The sequence below is a fragment of the Hemiscyllium ocellatum genome, chromosome 8 (genome assembly GCF_020745735.1).
Source record: "Hemiscyllium ocellatum isolate sHemOce1 chromosome 8, sHemOce1.pat.X.cur, whole genome shotgun sequence".
In the NCBI taxonomy this organism is placed as follows: domain Eukaryota; kingdom Metazoa; phylum Chordata; class Chondrichthyes; order Orectolobiformes; family Hemiscylliidae; genus Hemiscyllium; species Hemiscyllium ocellatum.
In genome coordinates this window covers 1,859,176-1,886,424 of record NC_083408.1, presented here as the reverse complement: position 1 = coordinate 1,886,424, position 27,249 = coordinate 1,859,176, and the positions used below count along the sequence as shown (strand labels likewise).

Here is a 27,249-nt window from a genome sequence, read left to right as displayed (position 1 = left end):
TTTTTAGACTTTGCAGAATTGCTAACACCTCCCCCTTCTGTACTTCAATTCAATCTAGTTATGGGCTCCACTACCCTGGGGTAAAGACGTTGGCTAATCACCTTATCTGTATCCCTCGTGGTTTTAATCATCGTCCTGCAATTTGTATCATCGAAGGACAAAGATACAAATAGGTCTGCTCTTGTCCCTGCCACTACTTTGGCACAATGTTCTGGGATACACTTATTCAAGACTTAGGGCTTTCTCTACCTTTATATTTGAAGACCTCCATAATGGGAACTCTTTACAAGCCATCACTGTCTCTTTCACTGACCTGACCGCAGTAATTTCTGACATAAAATGTTCATTTAGGGTCTTACCCATCTCCTGTGGTTCCACACATGAATGGCCTTATTGATCTTTGCAGGGCCCTTTCTCTCTAGTTGCTTTTTGTACTTGTGTGCTGTAGAATTTTCTTGCAATCTCCTTAACCTTATCTGCCAAAGCTATCTCATCCCCCCATGTTGCTTTCCAGCTTTATCCGGCTTCTCCGTTTCTCTAAAACCCTCCAGTATCAGTAACATCTTCATCAATCTTTGCTCCATTTACAGTTTCCGGAAATGCTTCCTAAAGCAGGAGGATCAGAATTCTCCACAGTACTCCAACTGGGGACCCAGCAATGCCTTGTACAGCCGTGTCATGATGTGCCAACTTATGTATTCAATTCTCTGACCCATGAGGGCAAGTATGCCAAATTCCACTTTCCCCACCTTGTCCACCTGTGATGCAACATCCAAGGACCTGCATCCCTTGGTCTCTCTCTGTTCGATAGCACTATCCAGGGCCCGACCATTAAATGTGTTAGTCCTCCCTAGTTTGTCTGAGCAGAATCCATCACCTGAATTCAGCTCCATCTTTCATTCTTTGGCCCACTGGCTCAGTTGTTCGAGATCCCCCTCGATAACTGTATTCCCTGCCCACTATAACCCGTGTTCTATCCGGACTTTTATCAACAAACTTACTAACAATGACTCCCATGTTCTTACTGAAATGTTTTTTGTAAATGATGCATAACAGTGGACCCAGCACTGTTCCTTATGGCACACTGCTGGTCATAGGCCCCTAGTCTGCACAACAACCCTCTCCCATCACTCTGTCTCCTAATGTCAAGCCAATTTTGTATCCAGTCGGCTATCTCTTCCTGATCCCATGTGATCTAACCTTACTAACCAGTGTTCCATGCTAAACCCTGTCCAAGGCCTTGCTATAGTCAGTATAGAAACAGTTTCCTGTTCTATCTTCTTAGTCACGTGTACAATAATCTCAGGCAAGTTTGTGAGACACTACTTGTGTACTTTGCGTCAACTGTCCCTAATCAATCTTGGCCTTTTGAAATGCATGTAAATCCTGTCCCTCAGAGCCCCCTCCGACACCATACGCACCACTAACATCAAGCCAATTGGTCTTTCGGTGCCTTGCTTTCCCTCGCAGCAGTTTTAAACACTGGCACAACATTAAACACCGTCCAGGCTTCCAGTTCATCACCCCTGGCTGTCACTGATAAAAATACCTCTTTAAGGGGCACTTCTTCCTGAGTTTACCCCAGTGTCCTCGGATATACATGATTAGCTCCAGGGATTTGTCTATTTTTTAGGCGTTTTAAAGTCTCCACACCTCCTGTTTTGTTATGCGGATCCTTTTGATGCCTATATTTCCCTGACTTCCCCAGTCTTTAAGGACTGATGTGAAATTTTCATCAAGGATCTCACCCATCTCCTGTGGTTCCACACATGGATTATCCCATTGATCTTTAAGGGGACACATTCTGTCCCTAGTTAATCTTCTGTCGTTAGTATTCATGTCGAATCCCTTTGGATTTTCCTCAGCATTATCAGCCAAAGCTTTCTCAGGTCTCCTGTTTGCCTTACTGCTTTCCCACTTCAGTGTATTACTGTACCCACAATGTTCTTTGAGGAATCCAGCTGGCCATATATGACATGGACGCCTTTATCTTGACCAGAACGTCAATATCCCCAGTCATCCAGAATTTTCTACTTGTAATCAGCATTGTCCTTCACACAAAGAGAAATATCCTCACCCTGAACTCTCATTTTAACTTTCTTGTGAAAGCTTCCCACCTGCCTGAGGTGCATTTACCTGCAAATAGTCTCCACAATCAACTGTTAAAAGCTCTTGACCAATACCTTCTGGATTGGGGCAGGACAATGTTGATGTTTCACTTATGGACCAGGCCTGTCCTTTTCCATAACTGTTTTCAAACTAATATAGTTGTGGTCACTTTGTCAAAGTGCTCCCCAACTAACACCTCAGTCCTTTTCCCTACATTGTTCCCCAAGGGAAGGTCAGGTTTTGCCCCTTTCTCCAAGGGGAGGGCAAACAACCAGTGGTAATTGTGCACATCAGTACACACGGCATAGCTACAGTTGGATGGGATCTGGTCAAGTGAGTATTAGGAGTTAGGTAAGAAGTTAAAAAGCAGGAATACAAGTGTAGTGAGCTCCAGATTACTCCCAGTGCTGCTCGCAGTGAATATGGAAATAAAAAGACTAGCCGGATGGATGAGTGCCTGAGGAGCTGGTGGAGGGGGAAGGGTTTTTATGTCTTGGATCATTGGGGTCTCTTCTGGGGTAGAGGTGACCTGGACAAGGGGGATTCTGAAAAAGAGAGAAACCATCGGCCAGTCAGAGGAAAATACACCAGCCACCGAGAGCACGTTTCCTATTCAGGATATCCAGGGGCGCAGTCAAGGGAGGGAAAAGACTTCTGGTTTAAAGGACATTTAGTTTGACACATGAGGCCTGACTGGTAAGGCAGGTGAGCTCAGAGCATGGATTGGCTCTGGGGACAGGGATATTATAGCCATAACAGAAACTTGGCTGAGAGAAGAGCAGAACTGGCAGCTCAGTGTTGTGACAGAAATACATGTAAATGAGGAGGGGAGTGCACTTTTGATAAGGGAGAACATAACAACAGTGTTCAGAGAGGATATTCCTAAAGAGTCATCAAATGAGGCCATATGGCTAGGAGTTATAAAGAAGAAGGGGGCGGTCACTTTGTTGGGACTGTATTACAGACTCGCAGATAGCCAGCGGGTATGAGAAGAGCAGATGTTAGAGAGATTGTAGATAGCTGTAGGAATAAGAGAGTAGTATTGATTGGAGATTTTAATTTCCACTGGATTGACTTATGCATTCAGAGAATAAAAAGCCCATATGGATAAAAATTTGTCAAATGGGTCCAAGAAAGTTTCCTTGACCAATATGTAGATGGTCCTACTCTACTCAGGTGGGCGCAACATTGAATCTCCCTTGAGAAAACGAGATGAGGAAGTGACTGATGTGTCAGTCAGAGAGCACTTTGGGTCCAGTGACCGCAACTGTCTTAGTTTTAACATAACTATAAAAATGATAGGAGAGGTCCACAGGTTAGGGAGCTATGCTGGAACACAGCCAGTTTTGGGACCATGAAGCAGGACCTAGCAGAGGTTGGGTGGGTGAGTCTGTTTGAAGGAAAAGAAACGACTGGAAAATGGGAAGCTTTTAAAAGTGTGATACTGAAAATCCACGGTCAGTATGTATCTGTTAGGGTGAAGGGAAAATGGCAGGTTTAGGGATCCCTGGCTGATGAGTGATATTGAGGCTCTGGCCTGGCAAATGAAGATGGTATACATTGGGTTTAAGGGTTCCGTATCTACCGAACCTCTTCCAGCCCTAAAGACAGAATCAATCTGTGGAGACCCTATAATCTTCTCAGGTCTCTGCCACACTCTGATCTGTCGAACCCACTCCAGTCCCTGTGACTGTTCCAATCCAGTTCCTCAAGGACCTGCGATCTGTGTAACATGCTCTCATCATTGTCACCCACCCTGTCAATGTAAGCTCTTCCAGTATTTCCACCCATCTACTCATCTGCATAAACTTCTCCAGCTCTTACACCCCAATCTGTGTTAACGACAACCTCCCCTACAACAGTTGCCCACTTAGGTCAAACTGGAGGAGATTACTTAGCTCCTTTATCAGTGTGACTGTCTCCAATCAAAATTGCTATTCTCATATCCAGGAAAACCTGTCCGATTCCACATCCTCCATGTCTACATAACACCAGAACCTAAGAATTTTGATATCTCTAAACCTGTTCAGTCCCAACTACCCTCCATATGCATGTTTTTTTCTTCCAGTCTATACAACCTACATTATCTCTGTAATCTGCTCCATTCCCTAAATAGTCCCTGTCAGTATAAACCAGCACTGTCCTATCACTATCCTTATCCCTGTAAACTGCTCCATCCCTCCCAACCTGCCCATCTCCATGAACTCCTGCAGGCCCTACAGCTCTTTACATTGCTGTAACCTCTGGAGGCTCTATGGTTCCCGCTCCCTGTCAAACTACCTGCAGTCCCCAAATCCCTCCCAATATGCATCCTCTCCTCCAGATCAGACTATTGCTGTCTCTGTTAACACCTCCATCTCTTCCAACTCTTCCGATTTGTGTAACTTCATTCAGACCCCATACTCTCCAGCTTCCTGAATCCTCTTCCTGACATTGCAATCAAAATCATGTTTCTGTAAAATCCACCAGTGCTTAAACTTTCCCCAACTCAGTAACCTCTTGCAGTCCTAACAAAGCACCTAAACTGTGAAACCTTTCATTTCGCTACAATCCTCCCTCCCTCCCTCCTCAAATGCGTTCATAATCATGTAACCTCCCAATTACTGAATCCTCCTTTTGGCACTGCAACACTTTGAATGGCTGCAAATCCTCCTGACCTGATATCCTTCCCTATCTCTGTAACCCCCACCACCCGCCAGAGCCCTTTTGGGGAAGCTAGCAGAGGAGAGAAGAATTGTAGAGTCCGGGCTATGTTACGGAGGTAGAATCCTGGGAATTACAGATTTGGTCTAATGTCTGTGGTGTGCAGATTATTGGAGAGGACTCTGACAGACAGGGTTTATGACTACTTGGAATACCATAGTTAAATTTTAGACAGTCAGCATGGGTTTGTGAGGGGCAGGTCATGCCTAAAAACCTTATTGAATTCTTTGAAGATATGACAGAATATGTTGAAGCTCATACAGAAAATAAGGAGGCATGGGATACAGGGAAATCAGTCTGTCTGGATACAGGATTGGATGGCCCAGAGAAGACAGAGTATGGCAGCAGATAGACAGCATTGGGCCTGGAGCTCAGTGACCAGTGGTGTTCTGTAACAGTCGGCTTTGGGACTCTGCTCTGCTCTCTGTGATTTTTATAAATGACTTTGATGTGGATATTGGAGAGTGGGTTAGTAAGTTTGCCAATCTGGTGGAGTTTCATTCTGGAAGGTGGAATTTGAGTACAGAATGCAGGGTGAAAGGCAGAATGCTTGGCCGTATGGAGGATCAGAGAGATTAAGGGGTCCATGTTCATAGATTACTCAAAGTTGCCATGCACGGTGATAGGGTTGTTAAAAATGCATATGTTGTGTTTGCTTTCCTTAGCAAGGGGATTTATTTGAAGAACAATGAGGGTTTACTGCATCTTTATAGCATCCTGGTGAGACCACACTTGGAATATTGTGTTCAGTTCTGGTCCTCACTATACAGGAAGGATGTGCAAGTTTTAGAGAGCGTACACAGGAGATTTACCAGGATGCTGCCTGGAATGGAGGGCATTTCTTATGAAGAAAGGTTGAGGGAGCTAAGGCTTTTCTCATTGGCGTGAAGAAAGGGGTGGGCCAAGGTGGTAGAGGTGAACAAGATGATGAGAGGCACAGAGAGAGTTAAAAGTCAGAGACTTTTTCTCCTATGGCATAAATGGCTATTACAAGGGGGTGTAATTTTAAGGTGAATGGAGGATGGATAAAAGGATGGAGAATGGTAGGTGGTTGGAATGCACTGACTATGGTGGTAGTAAAGTTAGATACTTTCGGGACATTTAATAGACTCTTGGATAAGCACATGGTTGATAGTAAAATTAAGCTTATGGAAGTTAGTTTGGTCTTATAGTCCGATAAAATGTTGGCATGGCATCATGGCCGAAGGGTCTTGTGCTGTACTGTTCTGTGTTCTACGTTCCGTATGGTAAATGGGTACTAAGCTCAGATCAGTGTAAAAGGATATGGCATTCAGGAGAAGCTAGTCAACTGGATACAAAATTGGTCTTGATGGTAGGAGACAGAGGGTGATGGGAGACATGTTGTTTTTCTGACTGGAGGCATGTGACCAGCGGTGTAGTGGGTCTCCTGTTGTTTGTCATTTGGCTAAATGGTTTCCTGGTAAGTAAGGTTTTTGGGTGATACTAAAATTGGTGTTAAACTGGACAGTGATGAAGGTTATCTGTGATACAACAGGATGAATAGTACTGCTGGGAGAGTGGGCTGAAGAATAGCAGATGGAGTTGAATTAGATAAATGTGAAGTGTTCCATTGTGGTGAAACAAACCAGGGTGGGACTTGTACACTTAATGTTCGGGCCCTGGGTGGTGTTGTCAGTCAGTGACCCAGGGATGCAGGTACACAATTCTTTGGAAGTTGCATCACAGGCAGGCAGGCTGGTGAAGCAGGCGTTTGGGATGGTTACCTTCACTGGGCAGAGCATGGAGAGTATGAGTTGCGATGTCATGTTGTATCTGTACAAGACATTGGCCAGGCCACCATAAATGCATTGCTGATCAGTAGGAAGAACTCATCAGGTTCACTTCTCTGCTTTAGGGAAGGACAACAAATATTCTCACCTGGTCTGGCCAACATGTGACTCCAGACCCACAACAAGTGGGCTGACTCTGAGCTGCTCTCTGGGTAATTAAGAGTGGGGTCAACGAATGTAAGTTCAGGCAGTGACACCCACATCCCAGAAATGATTAAATAAAATACATATGTCCCTCCCTACCTCTGCAAACCCCTCCAGCTGCAACACTCATACTTAGTTTGAAACACACTTCAGGCCCTGACCACTATCTGTAACACTCTCACCACCACCAGCACCTTCACCTCTCCCTGTTCCTATTGTGACATTATACCCTCACAGGGATTCCTCTTCCAATTGCCCTCCTCCTGCTAACAGACCCTTTGCAACCCCTTCAAAACTTACTCCTAAAGCACACTCGCACGTCAGGATTTTAAGTACTTTTTGGTGATCTTCTCAGCCTCATAATCTAAGGTGATCCATTTTGTCCTGAGTGAGGGACAGGTGTGAGTTTCTTGTTAAGGTTTTGTCTGTTTCAATGGAATATCCTTTTGTTCAGTGATTTACACTGTTCCTTCAAATGTTTACCACTGTTCATTTACGCACACACATGTTTCAGTCTGTTAGGCTGTTTACCTTGGTCAGTTCTTCCCTCAAACTCATGCAATTGGCAATTTTTGTTTTTAGTTGTAGCTTGTCCTTTCTGATTCACTTTAAAACTTTATATTTCTTTAAACTGCACTTTATCGCAATTTCCCAGAGGATCTCTCCAGGTGACATTACTCATTTACTAAGTTTCATCACGCAACGGTCGATCTGACATAGTTACATCCCGAGCCAGTTGTACAATGTGTTAGTTAAAGAAACACTGAAGAAAATTCTCCGAACTTCCCTTCCAATATCACTGTTGTCAGTGTGATTGTCAAGATTATGCGAATTTTGAATTTTCACTGAATTCTTCGTAATGCCTTTATTAAAAATTCCAATGAGTTCCTGTGTGATGCAGTGATGAGCAATGAAATGCTGTTCAGTGGCCTAAAACTGTTCTGCTGCTTGTGTCCTTGGCAAGTAGTAGCCAGAATTTACATTCAGACTGACTCTACTTCATGATCTGCGGCCAAATACTTTCTCTGTAATGCCTTTGTTATCAATTATTGTTAGCGTTGTCCACTTTGCATGAGTTTCCACAAAGTTGTGAACCATTTGAATATTTATGTCCACCTTTTTTCACCTTGTAACCACGTCACCCTGGTGTCTAACTCTCTTTTATCTCTGTCACAAATTCATCTACCTTATGGCAGAGACTTTGTCCATTCCAAAAAAAACATAATTTAACTGTTTCCTACAATTTCCTGTCACAAAGTAATTCGCTGATGCACAGTTTTAGTTAAACTTGGTCCCATCGTGTTCCTTTCTGCTTGTCTTCAGCCACATCCCCATGCTGTTCCAAAGCTTCACCTTTTCAATTTGGATTTGGAAAGCTCCTTTCACCTGAACCCTGTCCCTGCATCCTCCATCCCTGCAGGTCAGTTTAAAGCCCTGTCCCTAAACCTACCGACGTGATTTGCCAGGACACTGGTCCCAGCATACTTCCAGTGGGACAATCGAATGGTTTATTTTTAAACTCAGGTATGGGATGTTGGTGTCTCTGGCTGACCAGCCTTTCCTGCCCAGCCCTCGCTGCCCTCGAGCTGAGTAACTTGCACGGCCATTTCAGAGGCAAACACTTTGCTGTGGGGATGTCGTACAAAACATGTGAGAATGGCAGTTGCCCCCTAGTGTATTTTTGATGAACAAACATTGTTTCGGACATCAGCAATGATTTCAGATTTATTCATAGATTGTTAATTGCAATTTTTAAAAAAATGATGATTGCAAATTCCACCATTTCTGATGGTGGGATTTAAACCTGCCTCCACAGAACATTGGGTGAGCATTTGGATACATGCTCTTGCAACAATACCACGAGGCCATCACTTCACCTGCTCAAAGGTTGCTCATTCCTGAGCACTGACACCAGGGCATCCGGATCCTAAACCTGTTCTTCCTACATGATTGTTTCGTTATGAAATTTTCCTGCCCTCTGGTGATATCACTCAGACTCTCTTCATGTGGTATCCCTCACTGTGAGGGTCGAATTGCTGCCTCTGTCAGCGTCTCTCACTCTTGCAGCTTCTCCAGATCCTGAACCAATTGAAGTCTTTACTCCAGAGAGACGCAGCAGCATATGCAAGAGATGGAGACAGGGTTTTTTAGATCTCTGTTGGACTTAGTTTCATTGTCCATGTGTATCCCTCACGGGATCAGTCTAATTTCCCAAATTGTTGATTCCTCTGACTCCTGTAGGTATTAGGAAAGGCCTGACTCAATAGACTCCCCAGCTGCTGGATGTCTCGTCCATCACCACATTGAAGATGGTTGATCAGCCAGGGAGACAAAGAGAAGGGAGATTTGGAGTGTTCAATAAATCGTGCAGTGAGGTAAGATCACTACAGTGAACAGAGCAGACAGCAAAGACAGAGCTCCCAACATCAGATAACAAAACATGACATAGATACAGTGCTGGAGGGGGTGCACAGTACAGACACACCCCAGGCTCAATCAACACCCTTATACTAAGTTCTGTTGTGCTAAGACTCACTACTCTGCAAAAATCTATCTATGGAATGTCATGGTGACTTAGTGTCTTCAATAATTTGTAACTCCTATAACAGTTCCTGTCCCGGTAACATCCTTCCTTCCCTATACTCCCTCCACATATTGGAATCCTCTCTTCCCTATACTCTCTCCACATATTTGGATTGTACTGCATTCCTGACTACCAGCCCTATCGCTGTAACTTGCTTCAGTGTCTATAACGTGCCTTATCTCAGTAGTCTCCTACAATAACAGGAGACAGGGTCATCCAGCACGGAACAGGTTCCTTCGATCGAACTAGTCCATGCTGAACAGAGTCTATGAACGAGTCGCGTTTCCCTGCACTTGACCCATATCCCTTCAAACCTTCTCCTCTCCATGTACCTGCACAAATGTCTTTTCCATGTTGTTATTGTACTTTTCTCTATCACTTCCCCTCGAATCCCATTTCCTACCTGCACTGTACTCTGTGTGCAAAATCTTCTCCTCCAAATTCTTTGAATTTTTTTTCTCTCCCATCTCCTACTTATATCCTCCAGACACAGAACATAAGAACATGACAGTACAGTACAAGCCCTTCGGCCCTCAATGTGTGCTAACCTGTGGACCCAATCTGAAGCCCATCTAACCTTCCCTATTCCATTCTCCCATGGCTATCAGTGATAGAAATATCTCTTTATGGGACCCCACAATTTCTTCCTGAGCTTCCCGCAATATCCTGGGATATACATGATTAGTTCCCAAGGATCTGTCCATCTTATACGCATTATAGAACCTTCACTACCGCCTGTTATGTTAAGTGGAGTCTTTTGAAGACGTTATTGTTCTTTATTCCCTGACTTGCCCAGTATTTCACCAAGTTAAGTTCAAACATGACATTTTTGTTCAGGATCTCACCCATCTCCTGTGTTTCCACACTTGGATGGCCCCATTCGTCGTCAAGGAGCCACATTCTTCCCCTAGTTAATCTCCTGAAGAATATGCTTGAAGAATCACTTTGGATTTTCCTCAGCCTGATCTGCCAATGCTTTCTGTAGTCCCCTTTGTGCCCTCCTGATTTGCCTCTTAAGTGAATACTCCACCTGCAATGTTCTTCAATAGATTCCCCGAATCCAGCTGGCTATGTGACACGTGCCCCCTTTTTGTTGACCAGAGTCTCAATACCCCCAGTCATCAGTGTATCCCACTTGTGTCAGCATTGTCCTTCACACTAACAGAAATATGATATCCCTCAAATATCATTTTATCGCTCTTTTGAAAGCTTCCCACCTGCCTGACGTCCCTTTACCTGCAAATAACCTCCACAATCAATTGCCAAAAGCTCTTCACTAATACCTTCTGGATTGCGGCAAGACAAATTTTGATCTTTAACTTGTGGACTAGGCTTGTGCATTTCCATCACTATATTCAAACTAATACAATTGTGCTCACTTTGCCAAAGTGTTGTCCCACTAGTGCCTCAGTCCCTCTCCCTACCTTGTTCCCCAAGGCGTAGTCAGGTTTTACCCCTTCCTGCAGTCCAACCATTTACATTCTGACTGAAACATTTTTCTTGTACATGCCTAACAAATCCCACCCATTCAAGCTCTGAGCACTCTGGCAGTCCCAGACTAGGTTTGGAAAGTTAAAATCCCTGACCATTCCAACCCTATCATTCTTACAGATATCCGAGATCTCCCGACATATTTGCTGCTCAAACTCTCGCTGACTGTTGGCAGCCTGTAGTACAGTCATATCAAACTGATCACCCATTCCCATATCTCAATTGCACCATTATAGCTTCAATGGGTGTTCCCCAGGAATATCCTCTCCAAGTGCTGCAGTGATATTTCACTGATCAAAAACTCCACCCCCTCCTCTCTCACCTCCTGTTCTGTCCTCCCTGTGGAATCTGTACCCTGGAACATTGAGCTCCCAGTCCTGTCCCACTCTCAGGTAGGTTTCTGCCGTATCTATAGTCTCATGTTCTCATCCATGCGCCGACTTCATTTGCCTTAATTATTAGGCCTTTTATTTTGAAATAAATGCACTTTAATCAATCAGTTTTCCTTCAATGTCTGCTGTGCTCTTTCCTGATGTTTCTACTTAAGTTCCTGTCTTGAAATTCTGTCCCAGCCTCTACATTCAGACTACAGCCTGGCACCATCCACCTCACTATGGACAACACCCTCAGCTTTCATGTCATCTGCAAACCTACTAATGATACCTTCTGCTTTCACATCAGAGTTATTAATGTATATAATAAACAGCAACGGCTCCCGCACAGATCCCTGTGGTACACCGGTTGGTGAAAGAATTTCAATTGTAAAAACAGCCGTCCACCAGTTGTGGATCCTGTTTGCCAAATTGCCTTCGATCCCATTGGTCTGTTTGACCAGCCCTCTGTATGGGAACTTGTGAAACGATGTAATGAACTCCATGTAACCCACATCATCTGCACAGCCCTCATCAAAATCCTCAATCATAATTTCAAATATAAATCTCAGCTGAATTTAGGAAAGGCTCTTACTCTACTAAATGTATGATGCGTATCCCCAATCGATCTCTGCCTTTCCAAATTTTGATTCATTCTGTTCCTCAGACTTGTTCCCAACAATTTCTGCTGTCAGACTATCTGCTCTGTAATTACCTGGCCTATCCCTGCTGCCCTTCTTGAACAAAGGAATCACATTAGCTTTCCTCCAGTCATTCCACACTTTATCAGTGGCCAGCAAAGTATTAAATATATCCACCAGGGCCCGACCAATCTCCACCCTTACCTCCCATAGCAGCGTGGGATACATTCAATTGGGCACTGGGGATTTCTCCACATTTAAGCCTGTGAAAACATAAAATACCTCTTCCTTATTGATCGTAATATGTTTGAGAAAATCACCATCCCAACTGAAATCCCCAGCTACGATGCCTTGCTCCTGTGTGAATACAGATGGGAAGTATTCATTGAAGACCTCACCTACTTCCTCTGGCTTCATGTCCCGATTGTCCCTTTGCATTTCATTGTGAAAACAATTGAGACTGATTGATTTGCTGCAGACAACGGCAACCAGTCATCATGGGTATGGTGATCGAGTTGTGCGTCTATCCTTGTCAAATGTTTTATTGCACTGGTGAGGCTTACAGCTTGGTGATTTTGTGGGACAATTTGTTCGAAATACAACAACGCAGCTGAGATCCGGCATGGGACCAACAAGTTGATGTTCCATGACAGCGATGGCCGGCTTTCGAATGAATACACATCTAATTCGATCATGTGACAAGTTCTTGCAGACGGTGAAAGCAAAAGCCGCGACAAACCTTGACACAGCACAGCTGACGAGACGAGCGCTGCACATGGTCAGTGTGGGGATTGAACCCACGACCTTAGCGTTATTAGCAATACGTGCGAACCAGCTGAGCTAACCGACCAACGTAGACTGTGGTTCAAAGCAAAGGCTTATATTGCCTGCGCTCACAACCACGGCGGCTATTCGTTTTCTGATTTGCAATCGATCGCACGATCGTCTGAAGTATTTCCTTCCGTTGCAAAGCTTTTTAACAAAAAAAAACATTGACTTTTCCGAACGCGCACACTCGAGCTAACCATTTGCTCTGATATCCAAAATTAAGCACAATGTTCGGACGCATGCAATTTCAATCGCAATGCCACCAGCTCAGCTGCAGCTTGTCATGTTGACAAATATCATCTGGTTGAAACGTACCTTCAACGATCGCTCACTGTGCTTCTGGAAACTCACAGACCTTTGGAGTCAGGGTTATGTGCTGCTGATAACTGCTGCGAACCTTATGCCAAATGCATTGGAATTGTAACCCAACTGTGGGATTCTTTCTGCTCCCGAAGGACGCAGTTGCTTTAGAGTCAGCAACAGCGCAGAACTCAATTGCACGTTTTGCTCAATGACTCATGTTGCTTATGCAATCTTCGTTTGACAGCATATTTAGCAGGTTATCACGCCTTCCTGCAGCGTTTGTCAGCGACAGATCAGCTGCTAAGATGACTGCTTCAGACAGCATGCTACATCCTACATTTGAAAATGGAAAAGGTGCAAACGCTTACAGGCTGAACACTCTCTCACTATTTTGCCTGGCGCGTCAGAGGCTGGGAGCTGACCTTATGGAGGTTTTTCAATCATGAGGGGCATTTTTCTGGTAAATAGATAAGTTCGTTTCGCTCAGGTGGGGCAGTGCAGCACGAGAGGGTATAAATCTGGTGTGGGAGGGTGAGAATTCGACAGGTAGTGAGGAGCAACGGCGTCACGCAAAGGGTGGTGAGTGTCTGCAATAAGTTGCCGGACGAGCTGGTGTTGGCTGGTACAATTCCAATACTTTTAAGGAATTTGGATGTGTATTTGAATCGGAAGGGTTTAGAGAGACATGGGTCAAGTGCATGCACTCGTGGCTGGATCAGTTAAGGATATCTGTTCGGAATGGACGAGCCAGACCGAAGATTGTGTTTTCAGTGCTGTCTATATCTAATGGCTCTATGATATTGCAGGTGAAATGACAAAAGAGATGAATAAAATAATGAAGTAAAATTGTCTGAAGTTGTTAAATTCAAACAACTTCAGATAATTTTATTTCAATTATTTTACTTACCTTTTTTATTTGCGTTTTTCTCACTGTCGTGTACCTCTTATTTCTTGATTGTCTCTCTTTCTGTCGCTTCCCACTCTGTCAATACATTTTTCCTCTCCTCTTGCCGCTTTGCTACGCTTCTCCCCTGTTTTCCATTTGTCTCTGTTTCACACATCCCCCACATATTTTGTCCCGTAACACTGGCTTCAGCCTTGGTCATTCGCGGCTCCTAATCTCCCTTTAATCTCTCCGTGCACTGTCATGATCACCTTTGCATCTGGAGCCATGACTCACCTTCTCTCAGCCTGGTGTTAATAGCTCTGTAAATCTCCCCTTTTTTCAAAATCTTTAACAAAGGGTCAGTTAGACTCGAAACGTCAACTCCTTTCTCTCCTTGCAGATGGTGCCAGACCTGCTGAGAGTTTCCAGCATTTTCTCTTTTGGTTTCGAATTCCAACATCTGCAGTAATTTGCTTTTAGTAATGACTCTGTGATATTGCTGGGGATATGATGACTCGAGTGTCGATGCATGAGAGGTGAGCAAGCGAATGAATTCCCTCTGGAAGTCGCGGGAAATGTAGTAACAGAGATCCAGGAAAATGCGTTGAACGAATCTTTGAAGTGAATTGAAGCCTGAACTCTGGTTCTCCTCCGAGACTGTGCCAGGTCGACTTAATACTTTATACATTTCATGTTTTGCATTTCTTTGTGAAAACAATTGAGAATGATTGATTTGCTGCAGACAACATCCACCAGTCATCATGGGTACAGTGATCAAGTTGTGCGTCTATCCCTGTCAAATGTTGTATTGCGCTGGTGAGGCTTTCTGCTTGGCTATTTTGTGGTTTGGTGGTGCACTTTTTGTTTGGAAATACAGCAACGCAGCTGAGATCCGGCATAGGACCAACGAGTTGATGTTCCATGACAGCGATGGTCGGCTTTCGAATGAATACACATCTTAATCGATCATGTGACAAGTTCTTGCAGACGGTGAAAGCAAAAGCCACGAAAAACCTTGACACAGCACAGCTGACGCGACGAGCGCTGCACATGGTCAGTGTGGGGATTGAACCCACGATCTTGGCGGTATTAGCAACACGCGCGAACCAGCTGAGCAAACCGACTGACACAGCTGACGATTCAAAGCAAAGGCTTATATTGCCAGCGCTCACAACCACGGTGGCTATTCGTTTTCTGATTTGCAATCGATCGCACGATCGTCTGAAGTATTTCCTTCCGTTGCAAAGCTTTTTAACAAAAAAAAACATTGACTTTTCCGAACACGCACACTCGAGCTAACCATTTGCTCTGATATCCAAAATTAAGCACAATGTTCGGACGCATGCAATTTCAATCGCAATGCCACCAGCTCAGCTGCAGCTTGTCATGTTGACAAATATCATCTGGTTGAAACGGACCTTCAACGATCGCTCACTGTGCTTCTGGAAACTCACAGACCTTTGGAGTCAGGGTTATGTGCTGCTGATAAACTGCTGCGAACCTTATGCCAAATGCATTGGAATTGTAACCCAACTGTGGGATTCTTTCTGCTCCCGAAGGACGCAGTTGCTTTAGAGTCAGCAACAGCGCAGAACTCAATTGCACGTTTTGCTCAATGACTCATGTTGCTTATGCAATCTTCGTTTGACAGCATATTTAGTAGGTTATCACGCCTTCCTGCAGCGTTTGTCAGCGACAGATCAGCTGCTAAGATGACTGCTTCAGACAGCATGCTACATTCTACATTTGAAAATGGAAAAGGTGCAAACGCTTACAGGCTGAACACTCTCTCACTATTTTGCCTGGCGCGTCAGAGGCTGGGAGCTGACCTTATGGAGGTTTTTCAATCATGAGGGGCATTTTTCTGGTAAATAGATAAGTTCGTTTCGCTCAGGTGGGGCAGTGCAGCACGAGAGGGTATAAATCTGGTGTGGGAGGGTGAGAATTCGACAGGCAGTGAGGAGCAACGGCGTCACGCAAAGGGTGGTGAGTGTCTGCAATAAGTTGCCGGACGAGCTGGTGTTGGCTGGTACAATTCCAATACTTTTAAGGAATTTGGATGTGTATTTGAATCGGAAGGGTTTAGAGAGACATGGGTCAAGTGCATGCACTCGTGGCTGGATCAGTTAAGGATATCTGTTCGGAATGGACGAGCCAGACCGAAGATTGTGTTTTCAGTGCTGTCTATATCTAATGGCTCTATGATATTGCAGGTGAAATGACAAAAGAGATGAATAAAATAATGAAGTAAAATTGTCTGAAGTTGTTAAATTCAAACAACTTCAGATAATTTTATTTCAATTATTTTACTTACCTTTTTTATTTGCGTTTTTCTCACTGTCGTGTACCTCTTATTTCTTGATTGTCTCTCTTTCTGTCGCTTCCCACTCTGTCAATACATTTTTCCTCTCCTCTTGCCGCTTTGCTACGCTTCTCCCCTGTTTTCCATTTGTCTCTGTTTCACACATCCCCCACATATTTTGTCCCGTAACACTGGCTTCAGCCTTGGTCATTCGCGGCTCCTAATCTCCCTTTAATCTCTCCGTGCACTGTCATGATCACCTTTGCATCTGGAGCCATGACTCACCTTCTCTCAGCCTGGTGTTAATAGCTCTGTAAATCTCCCCTTTTTTTCAAAATCTTTAACAAAGGGTCAGTTAGACTCGAAACGTCAACTCCTTTCTCTCCTTGCAGATGGTGCCAGACCTGCTGAGAGTTTCCAGCATTTTCTCTTTTGGTTTCGAATTCCAACATCTGCAGTAATTTGCTTTTAGTAATGACTCTGTGATATTGCTGGGGATATGATGACTCGAGTGTCGATGCATGAGAGGTGAGCAAGCGAATGAATTCCCTCTGGAAGTCGCGGGAAATGTAGTAACAGAGATCCAGGAAAATGCGTTGAACGAATCTTTGAAGTGAATTGAAGCCTGAACTCTGGTTCTCCTCCGAGACTGTGCCAGGTCGACTTAATACTTTATATATTTCATGTTTTGCATTTCTTTGTGAAAACAATTGAGACTGATTGATTTGCTGCAGACAACATCCACCAGTCATCATGGGTACGGTGATCGAGTTGTGCGTCTATCCCTGTCAAATGTTGTATTGCGCTGGTGAGGCTTTCTGCTTGGCTATTTTGTGGTTTGGTGGTGCACTTTTTGTTTGGAAATACAGCAACGCAGCTGAGATCCGGCATAGGACCAACGAGTTGATGTTCCATGACAGCGATGGTCGGCTTTCGAATGAATACACATCTGAATCGATCATGTGACAAGTTCTTGCAGACGGTGAAAGCAAAAGCCGCGACAAACCTTGACACAGCACAGCTGACGAGACGTGCACTGGACATGGTCAGTGTGGGGATTGAACCCACGACCTTGGCATTTTGAGCACCACGCTCTAACCAGCTGAGCTAACCCACGTACGTCCCCTTTGGGTCAAAACAAACGCTTATATTGCCTGCGCTCACAACCACAGCAGCTATTCGTTTTCTGATTTGCAATCAGAAAAATGAAATGTTAAGGATGAGAGCATCGGAGAACAAGAACATCAGAGCACAAGCGATTAAGAAAATGAATACTCAAATTCAAGACCAAAGCAATGAGAATAACACTGACTGATAAAGTAATACCATACGGACATATGGGTAGAATGGAAAACAGAATATCAAAGAGGAAGAACATAAGAGACTAAGAACACAACAGAATAAGAACATAACATGATGAGAACATAATGAAATACGTACAATAGCGACTTAGAAAATAAGTGTCTTGATGAAAAAGAACAAAAGAAAACAGGAAGATAAGACATTTCAAACAGAAGTGATTAACAAGGTCAGAGCATAAGATCATACGGGAATAAGAAAATAAGAACAAAATAGCATTTGCGAACACTAAAATGAGAACACGAGAGAAAAACTACACAAGACAAGAATAGAAAAAAAATACAGATGTTAGAGCGAGCATAAGACAGTAGGAACATATGAATGAAACACAAGAGAATGAGTACACGCAAAGACAAGAACGGACGAGCACAGGAGAACAAGAACATCTCTAAAATATTTCAAGAGCAAAGGTTAAGAACATAAGTGATTGGTAAAATACGCTCATAAAAGCATGGGAAGAATGAAGGGGAATATAAGAGACAAACAACAGAAAAAATAAGAAAATAAGAATAGGAATGAATAAGGACATTGTATAATGTGAACATAAGTTAAACAGAAAATATAGTTGAATAAGAATAAGTGCATGTGACCGCAAGAACAAAAGCGAATTAGAATACACGAAGACAACAGAACGTCAGTGAATATCGGAATACAGACATAAGGGAATGTGAAGGTTAGATAAAAAGAACATAGGTGAATTCGAACATTCATCACTATGCGAATTAGTAATGGTCAGCATGTGTCTCAGCCTGGTTGTTGGTTCCTTTATAGATCTGTGAATTTCTGCTGTGCTTCAGAGTCTTAACGATTAACGCTTAGGACAGAGGTTCTACCTATGATTCAGCGTTGAATAAAATGTTTAAGATCAAGTTCTGCCTCTCGAGAATTTGTTGAACAACTGGTCTTTTCACCTTCAATAGATGGTCTTGTGTGAATCTATGTTAGTGCCTTCAATGACTTGAATTGGTGCATGAGAAAGTGTGAATATTGTGTGGAGCTAATCAAATTGCTAAAATTGATTAAGGGCATGATCCTGACCTGAGCCTGCAGGCTGATCGCTTGAAGGAAGACGAAAAAATGAAATGACCACATTAAAGTAGTACATTTGGTTAAGGATTTAATCCTGACTTGCCCCTGCTGGCTGTTCCCATGAGAAAGTGAGGACTGCAGATGCTGGAGATCAGAGCCGAAAATGTGTTGCTGGAAAAGCGCAGCAGGTCAGGCAGCATCCACCGAGCAGGAGAGTCGACGTTTCGGGGCCGAAACTTTGATTCTCCTGTTCCTTGGATGCTGTCTGACCTGCTGGGCTGTTCCCCTGAGGCAAGGCAGAAAATAGGCAGATGGTGTCTCTAAATGTATAAAATGCCAAACTCCTGATCTGAGCCTGAAGGCTCATTCCTTGAGGTGCGATGGAAGATGGGCAGATCTAAATGTCCAGGATTGGAAACGTTGCTGATTGCCAGGCTTGGTGAAGCCTTGAGGAATTGGACTCAGCGCCGGTGTTGTATCTTTTTGTTGTTTGGCTTTCTTTGTGTCTTCTTTGTTTACCTGCAGGTGACTGCTCTGCGCCTGGGACCGTCGAGGTGAGGAAGCGATCGAATCACTCTACAAGCATGATCAAAGCAAAGCCATGGGTTTCGAGACAATCTCTTGCAGACGGAACGCCGTCCTTTTCCCCGCTCAGTGGAGACTATGTTTTGCCACGGTAAACAGACGAGGTGCAACATTTAAGATCAGAAATTCCGTTGTTGGGTTTAAGGAAGTGGCAAAGAGCCATCAGCCCCCAATAAAGATAAGCGAGATCAGCGTCCAAGGAACTCTTTCGTAAGCCCTCCCAACATACCAGCACCCGAATCCCCTATGTTCCAAAATATTACTGTCCCAGACCGGATTGCTGCTGTTATCCCTTGCCAAACGAGCAGGAGGGATGGCCAGGGACAGAAAGCTGGTTAAAATACTATTGCAGCTCACGATACTTGTCCAAAAGTTCTTCGTGTAAGTACTCATGAGGGTCTAATTTTCTGCAAGCATCTTATGATTTACGGTGATTGGTAATAAGAAAAACTTGCTTGTCCGAGGATTATGAGAGATGAATCCAAATTCACAAGCCTTGGACCCGCTCTAAGGTCCGGAGCATGATGCAACACGCCCTGATCCACTCTAGTGATCAACATTTTTTTTATTGGCGAGTACAAATCTGTTGTACTTATAGTAGCATGCATCAGGATTTTCAAACATTGCTGAATTTAGTCTAGGCGACACATTTGACGACTACTGAAGACTCCATTATATTTCCCCTGGGCCACGGATTAAATCAGAAGCACAGATAATTTGGCATGAAAATGTTGTTAGAATTGAAACTCTCTAATTTTGACTGTTCTGAAATGTGAATGTTTCATTCCCGTAACGAGCAAGGAAGCAACAGATGCTAAAAAAAAAACTGGATAAGGATGAAAGTTGACAGAGAGTGAAAGATACCTCTTCAGCGCTGAGTCACTGAAGCTTGCAGAAAGGGTAACATTTTGTGATTTGCGTTGAAATCACATTTGCTTGTTGGTCACTGAATGTTGATGCTTTGCTGCCTGGAGCTCGAGGTCTGTGAATGTTTTTTTCCCCCACAGATCATGAATTCAGTACTGTCAACTTCCAAATTGTCTAAAAATTTCTCATTGCAAATGGGGTGAACAGTGATCTTCTATTGCTATGGCCAGAACAAGACCATGCCACGATAAAAAATACAGGCAAAACACATATATGCCCAACAACCCCGCGATCCATGCACGCCGTGTGCCAACACTGAAGAGGTTGATTGAGATTACATGCTCGTGGGGGGTGGAATCAAACTCAGATGTCCGCCCAGCAACAACTGTTGAGAACAGATTCCAGAGACGACCCTGTGAAACGCGACAGCAGGACCCGGTATGACACCTTTGGGACTGGGAACAAGCCAGCCAAAACCCCAGGACCAATGGCACGCCCTTACTTTAACTGTGGAAATGTGGCCACTGAGGAGTGAACTGTCCATGTGGCTGCCTTGGACCTAATGCAAGGACGAACATGCTTGCATCCTCGCATAAGGAAAACTTGCAAAACCACTCACTGACGTCCGTTGAGCTTTTGGTGTGACCTACCATTTCGGAGTCTTGTGGAAAAATCCTGCCTATTTTAGCTGATTGTGAGCGTAGCTGTACACACTTTGGCAAGAAGGGGTTCTCGAACCACTCGCTTGCATGGTCGGCCCTTTCACTTGTTCACAAATAAATTTCATAGACTTACCTCGAAGAAGTTGTTGCAAATTTTGCCTAATAATAGCAAATGTATTTAGTAGATGAGTGGGAATCCTTCCAACGTCTGATACTGCTTCCACAATAGTAGAGGACAAGTGTGAAATATCTGCACAGGTTAACTAAAACTCTTCAATGTTTATATTCGCAGGTACACCCAGTCTTGGGACCAGGGAAAATTGGAGCCGAGGGGACATGTCCGGTACCTGGTTCTGTGAGCAAACCACACAGTAGTCAAAGTCAAAGCAATATTTCTGTGGATGCACAAATATCATTCCAAGAGAACACCGCCTCAAAGGGAGCCCAGCTCCCGGTGGGACATTTGGAGTTGGGTGGGCTCATCGCTCGGGTCCTGCAGCAGCGCCCTACTGCATGGATTAATGGTCCTTATTTTCTTTCCACTTCTCGCGGTCCTTGATAGTTTCATTAAGCAGGATTGTGGATGCTTTGTTTCACTGCTGCTGCACTCTGTCCTATTATAATTTCAGCTGATCAGCATCCGCCTGGCTCCTCAGGGCACTGAGCCCCAGACTCCAGAAATAACAGTGCTGAGGCCTCTTATTCTGAGGACTATCTCTCCGATTCTGAGCCTACCTGTCCATACAATTTCCTGGCTCTGCTTACATTCCTCTTTCACTGAAGCTGCTGACCTGCTCAACTGATTATGTAAAAAAAAAGCAGACTTTGTGGAAATCATTTTGCTGTGAATGGCTTCCCTCCCGGTTAAGCAACGATTTCTCTGAAATGCCACTCACGCAACAGAACATTAGTCCTTGGTTTGCAGCTTTAATAAGCTGTCTCACAGCCTCCTGTACATAAATTAGTTCATCTCTCACCAGAAGGTAATGCTGAAGTGTAGAATCTCTGCGCAAGGCCCCACCGTCCTCCTGCTTAATGTTTCCCCATTGTGATCTATTACTTGAGCATGTAGCTTTGTTGGTCAAGCGTGCAAAGCCCCGCCAATTAGTTTACAATGTTCCTCTAATCAAGGACATCTGTTATTGATCTCTGTAAACAAAATGTTAGATGGTAACTTTCACTCCTGCCCACTTCGGGAATACGTAGCATCAACTAGAACTGACTCCGAGAGGTGGGTCCAGATTTGGGACCTCCTCGAACCATACTGGCACTTTTTATTTAATGGTCAGCCTGTAGCTCAGCAAGGATCTTGTATCCCATGTCACCCTTTAACTTACTGCTGCACTTTGGAGTCTTACCGAGCCACGGTTAGGACGGTGAGGCTTCCCACTATGCATCGTGTCAATGCTTAAGGTCTGCCTCCCTAGATTTTGTTCAATAGAAAGGGATAAAGAATAACTGACGAAACGACAAACCAGTAAGTTTGACATTGGAGTTGGAAAACTGATTGCAGACCTAACACGGGATAAGGTATATGTACAGGTCGAGAAAACTAAAGTAATTCCAGACAGTCAAACAAAGCATTGCGAAAGGCAGTTCATGTCTGAGAAGTTTGTTTCATTTCATTGATGAGGTGATCCAAGTAGCAGATCACGATAACGCTATGGACGCTGTACATTTGGACTTTCATAAATGTTTTGATACGGTTCCTCATAGCAGGTTAATTACCAAAGGAGGAATGCTTAGGATTGGTGTGTCTCTGGCAGCATGGAATCGATGTTGGCGAAAGGAAATTAAACAGATGGTAGTTACAGCTGGTCATTTCTCAAATTGAAGATGAATTGAAAATGGTGTTTCCTTGCCAACTGTATTGGGACCTTGCTTTTCTCTGATTTGGCGTAGCTTATTGATGTCAAAACTTCTACAGTTAAAGATGATACGAAGCCAGTGAGAGTTGTGAATTGTGAGGACGATGCTGAGAGACATAATATGGACTTTGAAAATTTGTTCAAATGATCAGTTATCTGTCAGATGAAATTTAATGCAGAAATCTGTGAGGGACTACATCTTGGTGTCAGAAACATATAAAGACAAAATGGGCTCAAAAGCACATTTTTGAAATGAGTACAGGAGAGGATAGAATGAGGGTTCATTCCACATAATTCTCAGAAGGTGAACAGATCATTTGAAATATTATTTCAGAAGACTTGGAGAATGTTTGAGGTTTTAAACAGGGATCTAGAGGAAAACAGCAAGTAAATGATGATGTCGCTAAAAATCATTGGTGAGTCCACGTTTAGAGTATTGTTTTCAATTATGGCGCCGAGTTTAAGCCCTGGAAAGAGTACAAAGGAGATTTCGTACAATCGTACCAGAAAAAAAAAAGTGTTTAGATACAAGGAAAAATTGGTCTTGTTTATCCTGAAGCTGAGAAGATAAGGAGGTGATCCCAATGACGTAATTAACATTGTGTATGATTTTAATCGTGTACAAAGCATATTTTACTTCGACTAATTAATATGTCAGTGACATGTGTATTCGTAACTTCAATATTGTCAGTAAGACAACGAGGAACGAGTTGAAGAGAAACGTCATTACACAGAGAGATTTTCTGAGTTGTAGTGCATTGCTTGGGAGAGTGTTGGAAGCAGTTAACACAGAATGTTTCAAATGAGAGTTGAATATATGTTTGAAAGGGATGAAGGTAGGGGACGGCCAAGGCAGTGCTGGACTGTGGTACTACTTGGGGAGCTCTTGCTGGAGTGGGTGCAGATGATCACATGGTGCCCTTCTGCCCTGCAAAACTCTCTGATTTTGTTATTATTTGCCCTTCCATTCCTCGACTGTGAGTTTGATCCACTGTTTAATAAAGCTCACCTGCAAAAGCAAGAGAGATTGATCACTTGTTTATTTCAATTTCTCCCGACCCAACCAATCCACCTGTGCTTCATCACACTTTTTATTAAGTAATCTTGAAGTGTGTTACTGGAAAGGTTCTGCATCTCAGGTACCTTCTACGGAGAAAGAACCAGACTTAATGTTCGGGGAGATCTAGGGGTTTCGAGTTCACAGTGAGATGGGAAGAGGTTAGGGGATATGTAAGGGGAAAGTTCTTCACAGAGAGGGTGGTGGGTGCCTGGAATGCGCTGCCAGCGGAGGTGGATGAACAAGAATAATGGTAGTCGGTGAGATGTACCTGGACATACAAATGAATAGTCAGGTACCAAAGGGAATAGAGCCATAGAAAATAGGCGGCCTGTTTAGATAGTGGGTCTGGATCCACGCAGGCTTGCAGTTTCGAAGAGCCTGTTCCGGTGCTATAAGTTTCTTTGTTCTTTGATCTTGAGTTAGGAAAGATATATATGTTAGAGGGGGTGTGGGGGCGGGGTGCAGGAGTAAACGTCAGGTGGGAATGCGCCCAGAGAGTGAGACTTGTGCAAAGATCATCCTTACAGAATGAATAATTCCAAAAGGGGATCGTTGTGGTCTGACAGCATAATACAGTTTTCATAGTTCTGCGTGCAAAACCGAATTCTCGTTATAATATAAACAGCTCATAAACTCATACAGGATAGCAAAAGTTCAGGAAACATTACCTATTCTAAGTAGAACAAACCACATAAAATTACAAAAATATATTTCCCAGTGGGGTACATGCAAATGTACAGCTTCAATTGTTCAAGGAAAGAGGCAATTTATTGAATCTTAATGAGAACACAATTAAATATCTAGACCTTTAACTTTAGTCCTTCTAACAAGAGAAACGACCAAATCATAAACTCAAATACGTTTACGTGATCATTCATTTCTGTTTCATTCCCGGGTCACATTCAATTCAGAAAAAAAAACTGTGGTAAATGAGCATGCTTATGACATTTCTAATTGGTTGTTTGTGTCATCTGACTTATTATGTTGTTACATTCGATAGTTTCTTGGGTATATATGTATGGGTATATATGTGGTTGTGAGAGGGAAAAAATGCGGTCCATTTCTTCTGGCTCTGTGTACTGTTATCAGCGCACGAAGATGTCTGTGAAGATGGGTCATTTAGTCTTATTTCATTTCAGTTGTTCTTGACTTCCTTCCAGAAGTATTCCTCCACTGAGAGTGCAGGAAAGCTGCATGGTACAACAGAAATTCCTGTAATATGAATGCACTTGTTTACACAAACCTTTCAAGTTCCATTAACTGCCATTAAAAGCACATCATTCTGAACTTTTGCAAATAGATCTTGCTATTTAGGATGCACTGGAACCTGCCTTATTTAATGTTGCACAGGGGCACAGGTTGCTTAACCTATACAAGATATTTTCTTTCAATGCAGCAAAATCATAACCCGGAAAGCAATTTCTGGATCCTACTCCCCAGTTTTGTTTTTATTTCTACGAATATTTAGACACCTGCCTGTTCGTTTTCTTGCACATTTCAATACACCCATCTATTTGGCACTGTCAATACGCATGACATCCAACACTTCTTCCCCACTCTCATTTTTTGCCTTCACAGTTTTTTTTCAATCTCTGCCCATTACCCATCTCACTCTCTGGCCCTGCAAGTTTAAATCCCCTCCAACAAACGTTGTACTCTTTGTGTTGAGGAGAAGCCCATCTCTTCAGAAGAACATTGTGCTTGCGCAACAATGATCCCAGTGTCTGAGAAATCAGAATTCCTCCACTGTATGTCACCCCTCAAGTCATGATGTTGGGTTTTGCGTAAATGGTGAAACTCGTAGCATCCAAAATATTTCGAAGATTTTTGCCACATTACTACTGTGGTTTCGTTCCTGCATTTCAATCTACACCTAAATCCATGGAACGGCTCCTGCATGTTCTCCACGCTGTCCATCGCTATCTCATTGGTTCCAGCATGAACCCCAATGACTGACCTTTTTACTCTTACTTATGCAATGATTCTCTTTATGTTTCAAACACTTGCACCCGAAGACAGGACATCATATGGTCCTCGCGATGTCGCTGCAAAATTAAACGTAGTTCTTTCTAACGATTGAGTCACACACGACTGCTAATCTGCCTTCCAGCCTCTCCAGCGTATCCTCGACACAACGACACTGTGGTTTTCTCTCACGCCATCACCCAGACTCACTCAATTGCTCAACAAATCGGACTCCAAAATATAATACATCTGACACCAATCCAAGGATACCTGCGTTTCTGCTCCTGCTTTCTCTAATCCCTTGGCGAATGGTCACCGGTTCACCTGCCATCTCTGCACTGCTCCTTGATTGCTTATCGTGATGTCGCGTGATAACCCTCTGGCTTGACTCTTCCAGAAACCGCTCTCTTTCTTGAATGCTGCACAGTGCGAACAGTTGATTGTCCAAGTCAACCACGTATTATTCAAGAACTGTAATTGCCTGACCCTAATGCAGATCTGACTATCCTGGATACATTGTTAATACAAAATCTCACACGTTTTATATAGCCCAAGTATCATAAGCTTTCCCCGAGTTCCTGCCATATTTGAAGATCAAGATGATGCAAAATGTTGATGACCTGCTCTCCCTTAGATATGATCAGTCGTTCTAAAGTCTTCTCACCCTCTCTCTCTCTTGCGTTTCAGCGAGGACGGAGGAAGAGAAGGAAACACTACAGTCATCTAATTTCAGAGCTCCACTGTTTTGTGTCGCATGATCCTTCAAGGAGCCTTTCACAATTATGGTGAGCAAGGCAACCTCTCTCAGAATCCAGAGCAGTCTCTTCTCAGTGCCACCTTCTGCTGGATTTTCGTCCTCCTGTTAAACACAACTCTTCTTCAAAATCATTATGAAGGTGGCAAGCGAGGCAGTATTTCACAGAAAGCATCTCAGTCATATGATGTTGCTGGCCTGCATGCCTGGAGGTCAGAAGCAGGGAGAGAGTGGTGAGCTTGTGGGTATTTACAAGAGATCTCCAAGTATTGGGGACGAAGTAGATGAGAGCATTGGCGTGCAGATCAGGGAAAATCGCTGGGCAAGTTGGGTTGTAATATTTTGTGATTTTAAATACGTTAGGGTGGACTGTGAGAAGTGTAAAGTCTGGGACAATGAAAGGCTGAAATGTGTACAAAGTGTGTTGTATACGTTTCTGGAAGAGTACATTTCCAGTCGTACCAGACATGGAAATGTCCGGAATCTGCTGCTAGTAAATGAGACAGGCCATGCAGAGAACAGCAGAATGGCGGAGCATTTGGAAAATAGTAATCAGGATACGACAAATATTGAAAATTGTTTGGAAATGGGTCGATATCAGGCTAAGTTTAATATCGTCGGCTGGATCATAAGCATCTAAACTTTGAACGCGACCTCGCTGATTAGTAATACATTATGGTTGATAAATCATTGGATGAGAATGGGAGAATTTCAAAAGAAAGATAAATATGTTGGAAACTAAGCATGTGCATATGAGTAATAATTATAGGCTACGTAATGATAGAGTGAATAAATCACCATATTGATGGGAATACAATGAAGAAGAAGGAGGCATATTATACATTCTGCAATACTAAATGTACTAGAAATTTGGAAGAGATTCGGAAATGCAGGAGAGAGGCTATGGCTGGAATCAGGTGAAGGTGA

At 43.5% G+C, this 27,249-nt stretch overlaps 1 long non-coding RNA gene and 1 other non-coding gene across 2 annotated transcripts in view; one reads left to right on the top strand and one right to left on the bottom strand.

Annotated features, from left to right (window-relative positions):
- The window catches only part of LOC132817790 (uncharacterized), a 231,501-nt gene that overhangs the window by 83,404 nt on the left and 120,848 nt on the right, over window positions 1-27,249 (top strand). The window lies entirely within an intron of this gene.
- trnal-caa (transfer RNA leucine (anticodon CAA)) lies at window positions 17,217-17,287 on the bottom strand. The gene has a single exon. It is a non-coding gene; the product is annotated as a tRNA-Leu (tRNA).